Source organism: Anas platyrhynchos, chromosome 12, assembly GCF_047663525.1.
Source record: "Anas platyrhynchos isolate ZD024472 breed Pekin duck chromosome 12, IASCAAS_PekinDuck_T2T, whole genome shotgun sequence".
In the NCBI taxonomy this organism is placed as follows: Eukaryota; Metazoa; Chordata; class Aves; order Anseriformes; family Anatidae; genus Anas; species Anas platyrhynchos.
In genome coordinates, this window is record NC_092598.1 from 23,353,442 (window position 1) to 23,373,572 (window position 20,131).

The 20,131-nt window shown below is 43.7% G+C and overlaps 2 long non-coding RNA genes across 2 annotated transcripts; one reads left to right on the forward strand and one right to left on the reverse strand.

The window, feature by feature from the left end:
- Positions 1-673: 673 nt before the first annotated feature.
- LOC140003458 (uncharacterized) lies at positions 674-2,015 on the reverse strand. The gene is made up of 3 exons (XR_011812169.1): positions 1,438-2,015; positions 1,045-1,165; positions 674-789 (listed from the first exon to the last, which is right to left on the reverse strand). It is a non-coding gene; the product is annotated as an uncharacterized lncRNA (long non-coding RNA).
- Positions 2,016-10,270: 8,255 nt separating this feature from the next.
- LOC140003474 (uncharacterized) lies at positions 10,271-11,653 on the forward strand. Its single transcript, XR_011812228.1, has 3 exons — positions 10,271-10,442; positions 10,552-10,630; positions 11,513-11,653. It is a non-coding gene; the product is annotated as an uncharacterized lncRNA (long non-coding RNA).
- Positions 11,654-20,131: the final 8,478 nt, after the last annotated feature.

Genomic DNA, 20,131 nt, shown 5'->3' on the forward strand with positions numbered 1-20,131 from the left:
CGGAGAGGACATGTACACAAAGATTTGGCTCCAGATCCAAAATGTCATGTATTTGGCAATTTTATTTATGGTAGCACTCCCCTCCCCTCCCCTCCCCTCCCCTCCCCTCCCCTCCCCTCCCCTCCCCTCCCCTCCCCTCCCCTCCCCTCCCCTCCCCTCCCCTTCCCTTCCTTCCCCTCCCCCCCATCCCCTCCCCTCCCCTCCCGTCTCCTCCCCTCCCCTACACCCCCTCCCCTATGCTCCCTGTCCCTATACTCTGCTACACTCCCCTCCCCTATCCTACCCTGCACACTCCTACACTCCCCTCCCCTATCCTACCCTAAACTCCCGTTCGCTACACTACCCTACATTACCCTATGCCCCCCTACCCTACACTCTCCTACAATCCCCTCCCGTATCCTACCCTACACTCCCCTAAACTCCGATCCCCTACACTACCCTATACTCTCCTATGCTCCCCTCCCCTCTAACACGCTACACTACGCTATGCTACACTACCCTACCCTACCCTACCCTACCCTATCCTATCCTATCCTATCCTATCCTATCCTATCCTATCCTATCCTATCCTATCCTATCCTATCCTATCCTATCCTATCCTACCCTCCCCCTGCCTTCCCCTCCCCTCCCCTCCCTTCCTTTTATTCCCTCCCCTTCCCTCCCCTCTTGTCTTCTTCTCTCCTCTCTTCTTTCTTTCGGGTAACTTCAAATCGCTTCAGAGGTCAGCCCGCAGGTTGCGGAGGCAAAGCAACTGCTCTGGCTGGATGTGAAGAGCCAAGACAGAAGTTGCTGTCAGGGAAAAGATACACAGAGGGGATGAAAAAGACGGAGTGTGCTTCCGACCTTCACAACTTCTAAGCAAGCGGAGATGAGGTTGTGGAAGAAGCAAATAAGCTGTTGATCTAGAAGCAGCCTGAAGATTGTCCTTAAGCAGGGCCTTGCATTCTTCATTTTTACAGCATTGCTTGCCTTCAAGTGCACGACGATGATTTTATGAACTTTCTACCACTACAGAAATGCACCGGATTCTTTCACAAAACTTACGGGTGGTACTTGGCAATATTGGTTAGCATTCTCTATTTCCTTCATCATCTCAATTCTCTTTTGGCCTGTGAAGCTTTCCAGATCAGAGGAGAAGATCCACGGTAATACGGAGCTTTGGATACTGCAAAGGAAACGAAGAATCCTACTGACAACTCTTTTCAACCTCGCCTGCAAGCATCACAGAAAAGAACACCGAAAGAACACCGCTTTATCATGGGAAGCATAAATTGGAGCATAGGTGTCCTATAGCTGAAGCGAGGTGAAGCAGGTTCCACACAAGGTGAAGGAGCACATCCATAAGCATTTCCGTAAAGCCGTGTTTTCAAACAAAGGGTTAAGATTTAGATTTTGTTACAAGTGAAGAATGAAGAAATAAAAGAAAAATAAAATTACCAGGACATCCAGTTTTCCTCTAGCTTGCTTTGCTTCTTTCCGAATCTGAGTCTGGAGTGACAGTCAGGGAGCAGCGTTGTGCAGAAATGCCAAAGCCTCCCCAGCTGGTTGTACCTTCATCAGCAAGGGCTTTGATACTGCTGCCTCCTCAGCAACATCAGCCATTTCCGAGGAAAGCTGGTGTCCATCAGGTCAAATAGGAATGGGAAATCCCTCTTGCCACAACTTCACACTCACACCAGAGTTGGCAGGACAGGCCGATGGACAGAGAAGTGTCTGCAAGAGTGTTAGAAAACAGACTTTAGATTTCCGTCAACCCAGGAAGAATTACTTGCTCATCCCTTCAAAGTGAACTCTGAGTAGAAGGAGGGGATCCCAAGCTGCATTCCTGACATCTATGCTGCAAAGTCATCCAATGGGACATGTTACTGGACCAGCCTGTTACGAACAGAAACAGGACTTTGAGGTTATGCTGTTGGATTAGAATTAAGCTCAAAGAGTTAGTCCTTTGACGTGTTTTTGTTTGCAAGTGTTTTCACTGCTTCCCAGACAATGTCTCCAGCAAGCTAGCTGCTTGCTTCATTTGTTCTGTTCTGTTCTGTTCTGTTCTTTTTGATTCTGTTTTGTTTTGTTTTCTCAGCCAGGATTCTTAGAGAAATGAGATTAAAGTGATCATATTGTATGTCCACCCATCCCTCCCTCCCCTTCGCTTGTCCAGAGCTTTTACCTCGTCCAGCAGCTTGAATGAGCTCGGTCCTAGGTGCAGTTGTGTCCAAGCCATTCTGTTCCTAGACGTGTTGTGAGAACAGACAGCTAAGTAGTGGGGAGAGGACGTGCTGCTGTCTGCAGTGTGACCTCAGCGCTTACCAAACAGTAGGGAATACACAGAGAAGGGCCTTAGGAGAACTTCAAGCCCCAGATACGTTTTATGTGGAAACCATATTTCCCAAGATAACACTGGACACAACTGCATAATCAAAAGGGATTCATTTCTTGGTTCATTCAACTCCTAGGTTTTAGTTTTAAAACATGTCTGTCTTGGCTTAAAGCACTCTTCCAATCTCTATTTCCAGTTCCTAGGATTTCCTGAAATAGGGAATCCCATTTTTTTCTTTGTACACTCTCCCAGCCTCTTTGTTTTCCTCTCCCCAAGAAACTTAGCACTGCTCTCTTCATACTTGACAACTAGATATGGAGCTGTATCAGCCAGAAGGAAGTTTCCTTCACACTTTCTGCTTCTTACGGTATCTGGGCTCTTACCTTTACACTTACTCACCCTTCCTACATTAGCACAAAGAAAGTGTTTTGGAGATCTGATGTCTTGTTTTCCAGAAACTGCCCTGAATCACCTTTACGAGAGCTGTCCCACGCTGCGAGCACAAGTCTTGCAGTCTGGCCAGATATTTGCCTTCTAAGTCAATAACCAAATCTGTTACAAAGGTAAGAACATGTAATTAATGGAAAGGAAATCCTTTTATCCTTTTATTTTGATCCAAATTCACTTTTTTTTTTTTTTTTCTAGACCAAGAATGAATCGTGGAGAACCACCAAAACTCAGGTGAGAAATGAAATGACAAATGTTAAGGTCAGGAAGCTTGCCCACTGCCATTGCTACCCTGAAAGCAGATGGAGTGCATCTTCATACGCCACAGCCTGAGACACTAGTCGACAGGCCAGCCCGTGTGAGGAAGTCCATTGCTGCCTGAATTTTAACATGACAGGGGGACTCTTAAGCCTCTTGTTTATGCTTTAGTACTTGCGGTCTATGGGAGGACCACAGCACACTCTTCTCTGTCTCCCCTTATTTGTTGATCGTCTGTAGGAAGAAGAGAACGTGCAGAGGCCCTCACCCGTACATTGGGTCTGTTCTCACTCTGTGCAGCTCCATCATTGAGCAAAGTACCAACCTTGAGGCTTCTGTAAGGACTTGACACAAACTACAGAATACTACAATGAAGCATTCACAACAAAACCACATTTTTTTCCGCAGCCAAGCATCAAAACACTTACAGAAGGGCATGGTCCCTCTCTGTGCACCTCAAGGGGAGATCCACAAATCCTCACGTGGTTTCATCGCATCCAGCACCCTTCTCTGTGCCTCCCAGCTAAACGTGCACAGAGGCAGCTGTTGCCAAAGTGCTGTGGTGACACAATTCAGTTCTGTTTCTGAAGTCATCACCGCAGGCGCCTCCCAGTGACGGCACAACACTCTCTGTTGCTAATGCGTCTGTCTCAGAAACAGCTAGGGAAGTACCACTATGCCCAAACTGACTTGAATTAGAGTAGTTCCCAAATTATTCTCTGCTCCCCTACATCTGTGGAAGGTGTGTGATCAATCTTTTCCTTGAGAAAGGACTACAGAGCAAAAGAGCTTGATTCTGAGACGTTGCCCGTCCTTGTAGAGCAGTTCACCTTTGATTTCCATGTCAGAAAAAAGAAGGTGAAATCAACAATTCCCTTCCTCTGAGCTGGGAATAGGAAAGAAGCCCAATTCTCCAGAAAGCCTTCAAAAGGAAACTGCATTTCTTTGTTAAACAACTTGTTTAATTTCTTGAAAGAAATCTTTCCCAGGACTTTGCAACTGCGGTGGTTCAAAGCGGGTGGGCAGCCGAGTTCCACCACGGCCGCTCTCTCACTCCCCCTCCTCAAAGGGAAAGGGGGAGAAAATACGATGCAAAGGGCTCCAGGGCTGAGATAAGGACAGGGCGATGGCTCAACAAGTATCGTGACGGGCAAAGCAGACTCAGCAGAGTGACCCTCAGGGTCCCTCCCTGCCCCTGCTCCCCGTGGGGTCCCTCCCATGGGATGCCGCCCTTCCCCAGCTGATCCCACACGGGCTGCCCACAGGCAGCAGCTCCTCAAGCACTGCTCCCACACGGCTCCGTCCCACGGGCTCCATCCATCCATCCATCCCCCAGGAGCAAACTGCTCCAGCACGGGTCCCCCACGGCTGGGCGGCAGCTCCCCCCAGCCCCCCTGCTCCTGCGGGGGCTCCTCTCCATGGCTGCAGCTGCGGCCCGGGGCCTGCTCCTGCGGGGGCTCTCCACAGGCCGCAGCCTCCTCCAGGCCACAGCCACCTGCTCCACCGGGGGCTCCTCCACCCACAGGGGGGCAGCAGCGTGGAGATCTGCTCCATGGGGGACCCATGGGTGCAGGGGGACAGCCTGCTCCACCAGGGGCCTCTCCCTGCACAGCCCGCAGGGGAACTGCTGCTGTGAGCCTGGAGCACCTCCTGCCTCCTGCTGCACTCACCTTGGGGGCTGCAGGGCTGCTTCTCACTCCTTGCTCTTCCAGCTTCTGTTGTGCAGCAGTATTTCCCCCTGCTTACATCTGCTCTCCCAGAGGTGCAAACAACATCGCTTATTGGCTCAGCTCTGGCAAGCGCCGGGGCCCTTTTGGAGCTATCTGGAGCTGGCTGTTGTCTGGACTGTTCTCACAGACGCCATCCCTGCAGGCCCCTGCTACCAAACCCTTGCCACGTAAATCCGATCGAAGTGTATGCAGCAATTACAAAGCCGCTGTGCTTTGGGCTGTCACGATCCTCCTGCGAGTGCAGGGGAGGTGCAGGGTTGCTTTGCATTTCCAAAAGGAGGAAGAAAGCCTCCAACCCCACTGGACCTCAGCCACTTGCAGGATCCAAGCAACGCTCCCCACTTTCAGTTATCTCCCTCCCATGCACACAGTGGGAGCAAGGTTGAACAAGCACATTTTTGAAAATGTTTATCTTAATGAAGAATAAAAGAAGTCTACAACACCCAATCCCTCTGTGCACCCAAGGCAAAAATCGTGGACTATTCTGCCTCAACACTATTTTCAGACCCAATTTGTCAAGTCATCTAGCAGAGGATTTCTCTCTTGTTCACTCACTAGCTTAGTAGAGCACCAGTTTACATAGGTGCTGGAGCAGATTCCTCAACCATCTGAAGGGACTTGATCCCAGAAAAGTTCAAAACTGCAGATGACTCATGATTTTGTGGTGAAGCATCTATTAGGTTAGAGCTGTTCCGCTTAGGGCACAGTGAGACAATGTGAGAAGAACCCTGTATCTCACTGATTGAGGCTTTATAACTCTACAGAATTGTCAGTCAACAATAAATGGAAAGTGCAGGAGATATGTTCTTTCTTCCTCCTTTCCCTGCCATACATTAGCAGAGAGATTGTGGTGGGATATAGGTTCAGAGCCTCACAGAAGAAGGATTTGAACCCAGGCTCTCCACAGTCTGCACCACTGCCTTCCTGATGGCTTTTGACTATTTTATTTTATTTTATTTTATTTTATTTTATTTTATTTTATTTTATTTTATTTTATTTTATTTTATTTTATTTTATTAGTATTATTATTCTTCTTTTTCTGGGTGGTGTCTAAGTCTTGGGGGGCAGAACAAACTGTGGGAGGAGGGAATGCTACTACTGTCTGTGACAGTGGTGATTTCTGGACAGTGTTAGCAACAGAGCTTCTGCAGAGAAGAGAAAATGCCAGGCAGTCTCTGTTGGTATTCCATGTACTGAGTACTGAGTGCAGTTTTGGGCTCCGCAGTATAAGAAAAAGACATAAACCTGTTAGAGAGTGTCGAAAGAAGGGCAACAAACAAGAGGGTCTCTTTTAACAGGGGGATTGAGGTTTGTGGCAAGGTTTTGGTAGCAATTTAGGGGCTGCACTGTGCTGGACACAGCAACAGACGCACCATAAGACAAAGTCAGACAATAAGCCAAGGTGTGTTCACGTGTGGTTTGCTGTGGTTTAACGTGGTTTACGTATAGAAGAAAGTTTTCGCCTATTGGTGAGTATACTGCAGATTTGCTGCATTGTTCTAAATTAAATAGCAAGATAAGTGATGGCATCGTAGGCTGGGAAAATATTTCTAGAGTATCAGCGCATTTTGAGCATCATTTTAACTGTTTATGCAAACATGAAGATTATTAAAATCAGTGTTTATTTATGTCTGTATGTAAACAGGTGATCATGTTGTATAGCATGCAGTAAATGGTTTGTGAATGCTGCTTGAAGAATGAAAAGAGTAAGTCAGCTCCACAAGGAATAAATGAATTTTGTTTATTTGTGCAATGCAGAGATTAGAATTAGACCAACAGCATGGAACCAAAGTCTTGCTCTGTGCCTTTTATCTGTAGGACAGTTCATGGAGGCTTCAGCAGCCCTATCTGTTTTCTAGCACTCTGAAATGTCCTCTGTGGTGCTGCACCCAGTTGAAAGCCTGCACTGATTGTGATGAACTTTCCTAACAGGAGGCACGGGTCCTTCGTCGGACGCTGGCTGGGGATGTATGCTGCGATGTGGGCAGATGATGCTGGCCCAAGCACTGATCTGCAGACACTTAGGGAGAGGTGAGTGCTGGTCCTGAGGGAACTTCGGTATTGTCTGCAGACGCTTCTTCGTAAGTACTCCATTAAAAGCACAAACCCTGAATTTATTAGTGAGACTTTCTTTGATGCCCTGGTAACAGTTCCTAATGAATCAATTCATATTCAGCTGGGTGAAATCATCCCAGCCTGAAGCAGAGAAATAGGCATAGAAGGAGAACAAATGGGGAATCCTGTCGCCATTATTTTATAAACCTTTTAGTGTAACACCCAAGTTGAGGCCAAGGGAAAACCTGCCACCGTGGGACAGTGCTCTTACCCTTCTCTTCACTACTCACTTGTCAGCAGCACGAGGTCCAAACCCCCCTGGTGCAAGCTCTTAAGCATGCATGTCACATCCCAGGATGCTGCCAGTGGAGTGTTTGGACTTTCTGTATGGATCTTATGTTGTTATTTAATGGGTGCTTAGAAATCCAACAAGGTCTAAACACAGCCTGTACTTTTAAATAATCTTGGAAGCTCAGAGATACTGGAATGGCTATCAACACGCAGCATGATCCGTCAGAATATGTTTGCAGTTGATGTTTTTGTTTTGTTTTATTTTCCCTGTTTTTACAATCTAGCCTATGATGATAAAGGGCAGCTTGATGATAAATAACAAGCTTGGAATTCTAGGAGCTCTACACAAAATGTAAATATTCGAGATGAATTGAAATGTCTTTTAACATCTCATTATAAAGCTTTCTGCTGTCTAGACATTTGATCAGTGTAATGAAAACGTCACCATTTTTTATTCTATATCAATTTTTCCTTTCAGATTGGCAATGGGAAAAACACAAAAAACAACCAGAAGAATATCACAGAATCCTACGATGCTTTCTCGACAGGAAGGCTTGCTGTTATTCAATCCACCAGATGGGTAAGAACAAACATAAACTTTCAGGTTTTTTCCACTGAAATTTCTACTGTGTTGAATCACTAATTTGCAGTATGTTAATTCATAATTTTAAAAAGTGGATGTGAAGACAAGGTGTATGCTTATACAAAAATAAAAAGGTATGCAGATGGGCGCAAAGACTAGTAGTACAGAAACATTCCCTGAGACCTAAATAAAGCCATGTACTAGAATGTAGCTCTTGATAAACTCTGTAAGCCTTGGGTACCAGAGTCAGTAATGTTAGAATAGACAGTCTTGTAGCTTATTGCTGTAATTTGTAATAAAGGGCACTAACATTTGTTAACTTGTAATTCTCATTGTAGTTTAGAAGCCTTTTGTTTATTAAAGAAACTGGCACTCCCTAAGTTTTGAAAAGAGCATAGATTGAGAAAATAATTGTTATTGCTAAATACAGATTGCAGTTACTCTAGAATGTTTGACAGTCACGGTATTTACTGTATATTGTTCCCACATTCTTTATGGTCTCATTTTTCTTTGATTTTGTGTACGTGTGTCTTTTTTTCACTGTGAAAACAGCACAGGTGGGTGTTGGAGAGGGGAAGTCAATTGGAGAATGGTTTGGACCAAATACAGTTGCTCAAGTACTAAAGTAAGTGAGATCATACCAGTCTCATTCAGAACGTACTCCCCTGGGGCAGCCAAGAGAAGGCCCAGGCAGAGTTTTGAAGGCTGCATCTCCCCCTGTCCCACAGTCAGGAATGTACTTGCCATCTATTTACAAGTGCAGCATGGAATGTCATGCCACAGCTCGGTGTGCAGGTACTGAGCTGGGAATGGGTGACCTCTAAATTTTAATAAAGGAAGAGCCTGAGGAGAAGAAACTGCAGGAAAGTCTCCTGCTATGCCGTCTGCATGCCCTCACCAGTCACACCACAGATGTATATTCCTTTCTGCACAGTGGCACAGCTCTGGCAGGTCGAGAGTGCCACCGTGTAGGTCGGAGTGGTGGTGTGAAACATCAGAGAGAAGCCATCTCGGCTGAGGAGGGAACTGAGCTGCAATTCCTCCCTTTCTGAGCAGCAGTTCTGCCAGCAAGGCTACTGGATAAAGATGGGCAGCTCCTCATAGTCTGGGAGCCACACTGAAAGGAACTGAGGCTGCTCAGTTCTCCAGGGGTACGTGGAGGTGTCTTACCTCAGGCAGGGGCTAGGCTACAGGTCCTGCGAGCTCAGCAGCAAGTCTTTGACACCCTGGAACAGGCACATGATCTGAAGAGGGAGGGGAGCTGAAGCATGCCCTGGACTCCAGATCTTTCATGGCCAAGTTTTTCATGGTGAAACGCTCACCCCCATTTCTTTCTGGCTTATTTGAAACAGCTAATTCTGCCAGTGCAGCTTAAGAGAGTAGCTCCCTTCCCCAAAGGTTTGGATTTTGCAGAAGTGGACATAAAACTGTGTGCTGCTGTCTCCCACTGAAGTTTTGGTGCCCCAAACCCTTAGCTGATTTAGCTTTTAACGCCCCATTTCTGCTGTGCACGCAGGCTCAGGCAGAAGTAATTCCACTGAATTCAGTGGAATTTCTTAAGCAAAAAGTAATCTGCAAAACCGGCATAGGAATTTTTTTCTTTTCCAGATGAGAAAAGACACAATTGGGCAAGAACCCAGTGCAGAGACTGTCGAGTGCAATAAAAAGTAATAAACTTGATGTAGTTGAACTGTTACTGTCACTGCACTTAGCAGTAAGACAAAACAGTTTGCACATGGTGCAGCGCATATGTTTTTCCTGGTACCACTCAGTACCTATTTTTCTAAAGATATGAAACATTTAATGTTTAAAGTTTTCTTTTTCTTACATGGAGACTTTAAAAAATGCAGAAAGGATGTTTTTTCTTAAGAAAAAAAAAATAAATAAATGGTTCTGAGTGTAAAGCTACCCTTTTGATCCAACTAGTTTATATTAATTAGTACCTTAATGTTTTCTAGGAAGCTTGCTTTATTTGATGAATGGAATTCATTAGCAGTTTATGTATCTATGGGCAATACGGTGGTCATTGAAGACATCAGGAAGTGACACCTCATCAGTTTTCTGGTAACAGTTTCTGATTTGACTCCATTTGCCAGCATGTATCTAAACATGAACAAATACTTGGGGGGCCATGGGTTTGTCTTGCAAGGGTAAGAAGAGGGAAGAAGGACATACAAACTCAGTTGTGTTTTTTTGATCCCTGATGCCAACTTCGTGCTCACATCACTGGATGTGAAGAGCTCCTTGAAGAATTTCTACTGTCATCATTGCTGCCATTTCATTTCTCTGGCGTTTTATAGGCAAAGCTTGACACTATTAATAACATTAATAGGACATGTCACTGCAGTCTTAAATTGTCATCCCCCAATCATTGATCTAACGTCTCACTTGGACGTGCCAGCACATACTGTCTGCTAGAATTACTTCTACTAAATAGCTGTAATTGCCATGCCCGGCTCGTTTTGTCTTGGGTGCCCTATAAAGATCCCTGGCAAACTAGCTTAATTCACTACTGAGAGGAAGATCTGCTTTGTGTTCCTCTGTGCGTTGACTGATTTCTAGTTTTATTCCCGCAGAAAAAACGTGCTGGTCCCCTCCTCAGAGCAGCAGCGCGTCCCACAGCAGTGCACATTTGCACAGAAGTGCTCTTGGCCGAAGCAAGAAGGCAGGAGGACTCTGCACAGGCTGGAAAGCCCTCTTGCTTGTTATACCTCTACGACTAGGGATAAATCACATAAATCCCGTATATATTGATGCATTTAAAGTAAGGTTTTCTTTCAATTCATTGCTTGTTACTGTCAAATAAGTTTGGGTATCTGTGATGTCAGTAAAGAAATGAATGACAATTTCCTTTATTCCTTTTGAACTCCTAGGAATGCTTTAAGATGCCACAGTCTTTGGGAGCATTAGGAGGGAAACCAAATAATGCCTTTTATTTCATAGGATTTTTAGGTAAGGAAAAAAGAAACTTATTCCAAATGTGCAGATGATCAAAAGAGAACATTTTTTGAAGGGGAAATAGTAAGGGGTCTAAGCGTGAACCTCTAGAAGTAAAGAAAGATGAGAATAGAATAAAATAAATGAAGAAGCATATCTAAAAGAGTTTAGAAACAGTATGAGATGATCCTTAACAGGAGCAGAAAGTTAACAGCAAAGCTAGGTGTAAAAATAAGTGATGACATCAACAAGAGCAACATACTGAGAATAGCTGATAGCATTTGACAAGTGTATTGGTCAAATGTCACTTTTATTTTCTTGTATTTCAAAACTGTTTCTGATAGCAGTATCTTTTTCACCTTTTGCATACCTTCTGTTATTAAGTATTGCTCTAATTAATTTAAAATGCATTCCTTCAGATTTCACCCCACTTTGGGCCAAAATTTTGCAACCCTATTTTGTCCTTTTGTAAAACCTAACCTGTTTTAGTTAGGCTTTTTTGTTCCAATTTCTGAATGAATGCCTAATGGGATTACAGATTGCATCTGTGAACATCCTGTACCTTTTAATCTGTCAAATGTTAGTGTTTACAACACTTGAGATTTAAAAAAAAAAAAAAAAAAAGTACTGGATCTCACATGGAAAAATAAAAGTATGTGACAAAGATAGAACATAACCAACCAAAAAATTACAGTAATAGGTGACAATAGGAAGTTATACTAAATACCCTGTGGGAAACGCTGTGTCTAAACCTTCCGATTCTCTTAAAGAATCCCTAGCTGGAAAGTCTAGATTATACTGACTGCAATGGCAATCTAATTTCTATTTTACAGTTCTGGACCAAGTGCTTATTAATGTCACTTGCTTATTTTTAACATACGGCTTTTACCCATCCAGGCAATGAGCTGATCTATCTGGACCCTCACACCACTCAAAGCTTTGTAGATTCAGAAGAAAATGGCACGGTTGACGATGAGAGTTTCCACTGCCAGGAAGCCCCACATAGAATGAAGATCATGAATTTGGACCCTTCAGTAGCTTTAGTAAGTGTCAGGAAATCTGGAATGCATGTACTTTATCTCAAAGTAATGTCTCTCTACATTGGTAAGGGCAGCAATGCATCTCCTTGAACAGAACCAAGATCACAAAGCTGTCTTCTGTGATCAACACATAGTAGTTTGTACATAACTACATGGAGAATCTTAGGGCAAGTGGGGAGCTGTCTGTACTGTAGGAGCTCGCTTTGTTTTCTTTACTGAGCAGCTTTTACTTCTTTCAAGAGGCATTATAATGGTCAGAGCAAGGAACTGAAACAGGTTTATGTGTTTTATTCTATCACTACTTTATGTTTGGTCACCTCTAGACAAGTTACTTAAACTTACTTTCTATCATAAGTTGAAAATGTTTAAGTGGAATTATTGTATTTCACCCCAAATTACAAATACAAATGTATTATTTGTAATTCACCCAAAATGTCATGGGGGTACTGTGGTATTTGAAAAAATTGGATCTGATCCCATGCCAGTATCCTGTGATTGGGTGATTGGCAGTTGTCACCAGTGGGATGTGTTTCTAAAGCTTTAAACAATCTGTAAAGATACCGGTATCTGTCATTCATTCACATACCTGTTTTTTAATACTGCTGCTTTTTAGAAAGTTTTTTTGTTTTGTTTTGTTTTAATACTTAACTACGTAACTGTGCAAAATGTGGCATGATGCAACGAGACAGACAAAATCATAATGAAGAGCAAATATTTTCAGTATAGATACCAGAATGGAAATGTTCCTTAGGTGGTCCATCATCTACAAGTTTTCAGCTTCTGCTGATACCTGGACTGTAGGAACTGGGTGGCGCTCCATGGAGGAGCACACAGGAGCTGCTGCTATTTTTTGCTTGACTATTTCGTTAGGGGTTTGCAGGGCCTTGTTCTCCCCGTGGGTTCTCTCCCTAGAGCTGCCACATATTTGGAGTCTTATATCTACTGATCGTACAGGGCATTACTGTATCAGAGGTCAAACCGCCTTACCTGCTGGTACCACATACCTACCATCTGCAAAGGTAAAACTCTGTGTGTTTGTTTTTTCCCCTAAGGGCTTCTTTTGCAAAGAAGAATGTGATTTTGATAACCGGTGTAGTCTTGTACAAAAGGTAAGAGTGGGAACTTAGCATCTCGATTTGTTCTTTATAAAGTCTGGTTTTTATTGTCTGTTTTTTGTAAAATTTTCCTTTGCATTTTCCCTTGTATACAAATTGTATGAGCCATGGAGAAGAATGCATTAAAGCATCAGGGTAAGGCAATACTACTGAATTGCTAATTGGAAATTGTTCAGCACTTTACCAGCCACAAACCCTGCCAGTTGGAAAATGGGTGTAAACATCCACACTTGAAGGTGTTACTGGGTGACACTTGCTTTTAACTTCTAATTCTCACTAAATGACTAAGGTTTAACTGCCATATTGTAGTGATGTATCAATGATTTGCTTCCTGATCCTTTTTTATTGTTTGACATAGTAGATTGCGTGTTCTAATTATGACTGTTAGTCCCTGCTATCTTAAAGATCTGATTCTGTAAGTGCTGCAGGCCTCTAGCTCCTGCTGATCTAGGGAGAACAGAAGGTGCTGGCTGCCACAGGAAACAGACTTGAGGATGTTTCTGCATGCAGCTGTTAAGCTAAGCACCAGACGTCTGAATGTAAAGTACCATCAACCTCTAAGGGCATTTATTTAAAAAAAAAAAAAATCATCTAAGGAAAACAGTTTGTAAATAACTGAAATACAGGACAGAAGGTAACTTCTCTTTGAAGAGGAATAGCGTTTGGCTTCAGGAACACCTTTTTTCCTGACCAAAACCTGTCCTTCAAAATCTGATGCGTTTTTTTTTTTTTTTTTCCCCTTTGGAGGAGCTGATAGATCTGTCTTTTGTGCTATTGATCAACAGAAAACTTGAGGAGAGTTCTATGCAAGCAACTTTCTTTTAAAAAGCAGAAAATATTGTACATTCCTAGTGTGCTTGCTACCTGTAAACAAAATTACAGGTTTGCAGATATCAAAGCTGATATCAAAAGATGATAAGACTGATAATTTGTAGTACAGTTCAAGAGATCTGTCTTCCAGATGTGTTTTAACTAGGGATGTATTACAGAGACCATGGTGCTTGGATTTCACAGTATGTCTGTATAAAGACTTTTTTTTCCTGATGGACACGCGTAATTAAAAAACACTTTCAATTAAGCAGACACGTTTTGTGTTTGAAGCGTCTCCCGAGCCAGCTTTTAAAATGAAAGCATTCTGTCCTCAGGAGATTCTAAAGCAGCAGAGTCTACGGATGTTTGAGCTGGTCCAGAAGCACCCGCCACACTGGCCTCCTTTCATACCTCCAACAAAACCAGAAGTGACAACCACAGGAGCAGGTAAGGCACCGATTAAAAGCCTAATTGTGCAATGTTATGTTCCTCGTTAGCAAATAAAAGAATAATCACAGGTAGAATAACTATCCTTTGTGAGTGTCAAGCAATATATAGCAGGCATGTATCCAAACAAGCCATACAATTGCTAGCACAGATTATTTTTTTTCACTCTTACAAAGTACTTTTCTGGAATGCGTCTTTCAAAGTTTTTTTTTTTAAGTGAACAAAATCAGGCATGTCTTTAGAAGCATTTTTTTCTTTATCTTTTTTTACAGAACTCATTGAATCTACTGACAAGCTATTTGAATTGGAAGAAGAATTTGAAATCCTGAGTGTGTGAAGGAAACTGTGGTGACTCTTCTGAGTGTTGAATATATTGGTAATATTATTGCATTGACTTAAACAGCCATGTTAGCCCCGAAGTGCCTGAAATTATGGATAACAGAGCACAGAAATCTAGTAGCATCCAAAACTCCAAGGGCAGTTTAACACACAAGCTTCCCCGGATGGAAAGGCAGTAAGAGATCTTGTGATAAGATGCTTAAAGGGAATCTCTTTTTAACGTACCTTACCTGGAGACAAACGGGCCTTTGAGATTAAGGCAAAAATACATGTATCACTGGGCACCATGTTTGGAGAAAGGGATAACCCAAATGGATATTTCTTGCTCTCATATAATAATGCAATAGTTTAGTTCTTCAAGCAAAACAGTCTTCAGTTCAGGAGGATGTTTACTTCTGTTCCCTCCTGTGGGCTGCGTCATAGGAAAAATACATTGTCTTGTTTAAAAGATTGACTGGATCAGGAGAAAATTGTTTCCTTGTTAAATATTTTAACATGTATTTGAGCAACCAGACTTTATTACAAAAATGTTTCTGTAAAAGGAACTATGTCTAATGGACACATTTTGCAATAGCCTTCCTGTTTCTGGGAGACCTCAAGAGGAACAGGAGCCTCAAATAGTTGATACAGATCACAACCACTGTTATAGTTATGGTATATTTCACCTTGACCTTAAAATTCAAATGATTAAAACTTAGGTTATTTCTTTCCGAGTTAAAACGAGTCAAAGGTGGTTTAACTGTACCTTATTTATTTTAGAATAGATTTACACAAGTTTCTCTGTTACAGCACTTTATCTGTGCATCTAATAAATTTCTTAAGCTTTTCTTAGGTTGTATGCTGCTATGTTTGGTTAATTTGTGTGAACTAAATATAAACCAGGTGATCTTAAAACTTAATATAGAAGCGTACACAGATTACTGAATTGTTGCTTTTTGACTTCTTGCCTTTTGAAATCTGTTTTGGTAGAAGTGCCTTAACCCTACAGGTTTATCAGAACAGCCTGGGCAGTTTTATTTCTAAGGCAGAGAATCTCTCTCTAGCAGCCATAAGAAAAACAGTTCAGAATAAAGAAAGGCAAAGATTTTTAATCCATGCTGAAGTTCCTTTTCACTATCAGACAGTCCCCCTTGTGGTCATGTTGTCATGCTAGTGTCATGAACATGAACTGCAGACTTTCATCTTCACCAATAAATGACAACATAGAGAAATACTGAATATTGTCTCCTCTCACTTGCACCTCTCGATCAGGGCCACTGTTTTTTCAAACAAAAGAGTTAACGAGATCCTATTGCATCTTGTTTAATGTTTATTAACTACAGTTTGGAAACCACAAACGTAGAAAAAAAATATCATTTCCTTATTTTATTAAAACATATATAAAACATATATAAAACATATATAATATATATATATAACACATATTGTGTTGTAAAGCACACAATTCCCTACCAATGACAACAAAAACATCATCTAATTGAGCATGCAGTTTTCATTAACCTGTTTGTTTTTTTTTTTGTTTGTTTGTTTTTTTACAAATACCCAACAACACATACACATGTGTTGTGTTGTGTTTTTTTCCATCATTTCTCACTGAAGCAATACCCATCCCGTACCAGATCTGTGTCATTACTCTAATTTTTGTTCCTAATGTACTTGAAAAACTTCTTAACTCTATTGATTGCAACAGTGGACTTTTTTCCCTCCGATCTTAACTCCATTTATCAATTACTTATTCTCTTAAAATCCTGCTTTTAAGAGATGGTTGGGTATTCACCATCTCTCACTCTTATTTATAGATTTTCTTTTCTTTTTCAGTAGTTCAGCCCTAGTCAACTCGGAGGTGTCATGTATTTGGCAATTTTATTTATGGTAGCACTCCCCTCCCCTCCCCTCCCCTCCCCTCCCCTCCCCTCCCCTCCCCTCCCCTCCCCTCCCCTCCCCTCCCCTCCCCTCCCCTCCCCTCCCATCCCCTTTCCTCCCCTCCCCTCCCCTCCCCTCCCCTCCCCTCCCCTCCCCTCCCCTCCCCTCCCCTCCCCTCCCCTCCCCTCCCCTCCCCTCCCCTCCCCTCCCCTCCCCTCCCCTCCCCTCCCCTCCCCTCCCCTCTTTTGCCTCCTCTCCCCACTATTGCCTCCCCTCCCCTCCCCCCCATCCCCTCCCCTCCCCTCCCGTCTCCTCCCCTCCCCTACACCCCCTCCCCTATTCTCCCTGTCCCTATACTCTGCTACACTCCCCTCCCCTATACTACCCTACACACTCCTACACTCCCCTCCCCCATCCTACCCTAAACTCCCATTCGCTACACTACCCTACATTACCCTATGCCCCCCTCCCCTACACTCTCCTACACTCCCCTCCCGTATCCTACCCTACACTCCCCTAAACTCCGATCCCCTACACTACCCTATACTCTCCTATGCTCCCCTCCCCTCTAACACGCTACACTACGCTATGCTACCCTACCCTACCCTACCCTACCCTACCCTACCCTACCCTACCCTACCCTACCCTACCCTACCCTACCCTACCCTACCCTACCCTACCCTACCCTACCCTACCCTACCCCACCCTATCCTATCCTATCCTATCCTATCCTATCCTATCCTATCCTATCCTATCCTATCCTATCCTATCCTATCCTATCCTATCCTACCCTCCCCCTGCCCTCCCCTCCCCTCCCCTCCCTTCCTTTTATTCCCTCCCCTTCCCTCCCCTCTTGTCTTCTTCTCTCCTCTCTTCTTTCTTTCGGGTAACTTCAAATCGCTTCAGTCGTTCTCATAGCTCCTGTCCCTGGCTGATTCACGGGAACCCATCAGCAGCAACCAGAAGCGCTCCAGCTGCTGTGTCACTGGTCGAGCAACAGTCTCCAACTGGGAATCGCTGACTTCGTTGTGTGGCTCAGACAGGTGCCTTGCAGTTCCACCGTGGCCTGGACGTTTCCTCTTGCTGTGTCCCCACCTACAGCGCACTTCTGCTTAGAAGCAGCAGCAGGCTTTGCAAGATGTCCCACTCCTTCCATTTTCAGTGGTTTAGCTTGGCTAGCCGGGTGGTGTCTGTCAATAGAAGACAACAACGAGATTTGGGTTAGAAACAGCTAACTGAGTAGTTCCTTTGCACAAGGGCAAGGAATATCTACCCCTTCCTACTGGAGGCTGCAGTGTCAGAGATAATGACGGGTCCTTCCGAGAGCTTTGAAATATCCCTTGGGGATGCTGAGTCCAGAGGACCAGAGCAAACCTGTCTAAAGTACACCGTGGAATCACTCGGAATGACTTCCTAGCAGAAGCATGTGTCTGATACGGCTTCAGCTGCTTGCAGTGTTCTTCTTCACCTCCTACCTAAATTCAGATGAGAGATCTCAATGAAGATGGAAAGGTTGAGAAATAGAGAAATCACTGATGTGCTTTGAGAACTTCTAAGGACTGAGTACTGCATCAATCCCATGTTGTAACATTAAGGATTGGTTAGAAAAGCAAACGTTAAAAACAAGGAAAGGGGAAGAACAAGTAAGCTTTCTTAAAGTATCTATTCTATTTAAGGTATCTTTAAAGAAGTAAATAAGTACTGAAATATATATGCAGATAGAGAGAGAGAGAGAGAGAGAGAGAGAGAGACAGAAACCTAAGAGTCTGCTGTGCAGGTTAGCTTCTTGCTCTCTTTTCTAAAAGTCACAGTGAATGCAGCATCTGTGTGCATTACAAGCATTACCCTCAGTCCAGCACAGGTACACACGAGAGGTCAGCCTGCAGGTTGCGGAGGCAAAGCAACTGCTCTGGCTGGATGTGAAGAGCCAAGACAGAAGTTGCTGTCAGGGAAAAGATACACAGAGGGGATGAAAAAGACGGAGTGTGCTTCCGACCTTCACAACTTCTAAGCAAGCGGAGATGAGGTTGTGGAAGAAGCAAATAAGCTGTTGATCTAGAAGCAGCCTGAAGATTGTCCTTAAGCAGGGCCTTGCATTCTTCATTTTTACAGCATTGCTTGCCTTCAAGTGCACGACGATGATTTTATGAACTTTCTACCACTACAGAAATGCACCAGATTCTTTCACAAAACTTACGGGTGGTACTTGGCAATATTGGTCAGCATTCTCTATTTCCTTCTTCATCTCAATTCTCTTTTGGCCTGTGAAGCTTTCCAGATCAGAGGAGAAGATCCACGGTAATACGGAGCTTTGGATACTGCAAAGGAAACGAAGAATCCTACTGACAACTCTTTTCAACCTCGCCTGCAAGCATCACAGAAAAGAACACCGAAAGAACACCGCTTTATCAGGGGAAGCATAAATTGGAGCATAGGTGTCCTATAGCTGAAGCGAGGTGAAGCAGGTTCCACACAAGGTGAAGGAGCACACCCATAAGCATTTCCATAAAGCCGTGTTTTCAAACAAAGGGTTAAGATTTAGATTTTCTTACAAGTGAAGAATGAAGAAATAAAAGAAAAAGAAAATTACCAGGACATCCAGTTTTCCTCTAGCTTGCTTTGCTTCTTTCCGAATCTGAGTCTGGAGTGACAGTCAGGGAGCAGCGTTGTGCAGAAATGCCAAAGCCTCCCCAGCTGGTTGTACCTTCATCAGCAAGGGCTTTGATACTGCTGCCTCCTCAGCAACATCAGCCATTTCCGAGGAAAGCTGGTGTCCATCAGGTCAAATAGGAATGGGAAATCCCTCTTGCCACAACTTCACACTCACACCAGAGTTGGCAGGACAGGCCGATGGACAGAGAAGCGTCTGCAAGAGTGTTAGAAAACAGACTTTAGATTTCCGTCAACCCAGGAAGAATTACTTGCTCATCCCTTCAAAGTGAACTCTGAGTAGAAGGAGGGGATCCCAAGCTGCATTCCTGACATCTATGCTGCAAAGTCATCCAATGGGACATGTTACTGGACCAGCCTGTTACGAACAGAAACAGGACTTTGAGGTTATGCTGTTGGATTAGAATTAAGCTCAAAGAGTTAGTCCTTTGACGTGTTTTTGTTTGCAAGTGTTTTCACTGCTTCCCAGACAATGTCTCCAGCAAGCTAGCTGCTTGCTTCATTTGTTCTGTTCTGTTCTGTTCTGTTCTTTTTGATTCTGTTTTGTTTTGTTTTCTCAGCCAGGATTCTTAGAGAAATGAGATTAAAGTGATCATATTGTATGTCCACCCATCCCTCCCTCCCCTTCGCTTGTCCAGAGCTTTTACCTCGTCCAGCAGCTTGAATGAACTCGGTCCTAGGCGCAGTTGTGTCCAAGCCATTCTGTTCCTAGACGTGTTGTGAGAACAGACAGCTAAGTAGTGGGGAGAGGACGTGCTGCTGTCTGCAGTGTGACCTCAGCGCTTACCAAACAGTAGGGAATACACAGAGAAGGGCCTTAGGAGAACTTCAAGCCCCAGATACGTTTTATGTGGAAACCATATTTCCCAAGATAACACTGGACACAACTGCATAATCAAAAGGGATTCATTTCTTGGTTCATTCAACTCCTAGGTTTTAGTTTTAAAACATGTCTGTCTTGGCTTAAAGCACTCTTCCAATCTCTATTTCCAGTTCCTAGGATTTCCTGAAATAGGGAATCCCATTTTTTTCTTTGTACACTCTCCCAGCCTCTTTGTTTTCCTCTCCCCAAGAAACTTAGCACTGCTCTCTTCATACTTGACAACTAGATATGGAGCTGTATCAGCCAGAAGGAAGTTTCCTTCACACTTTCTGCTTCTTACGGTATCTGGGCTCTTACCTTTACACTTACTCACCCTTCCTACATTAGCACAAAGAAAGCTGTTTGGGAG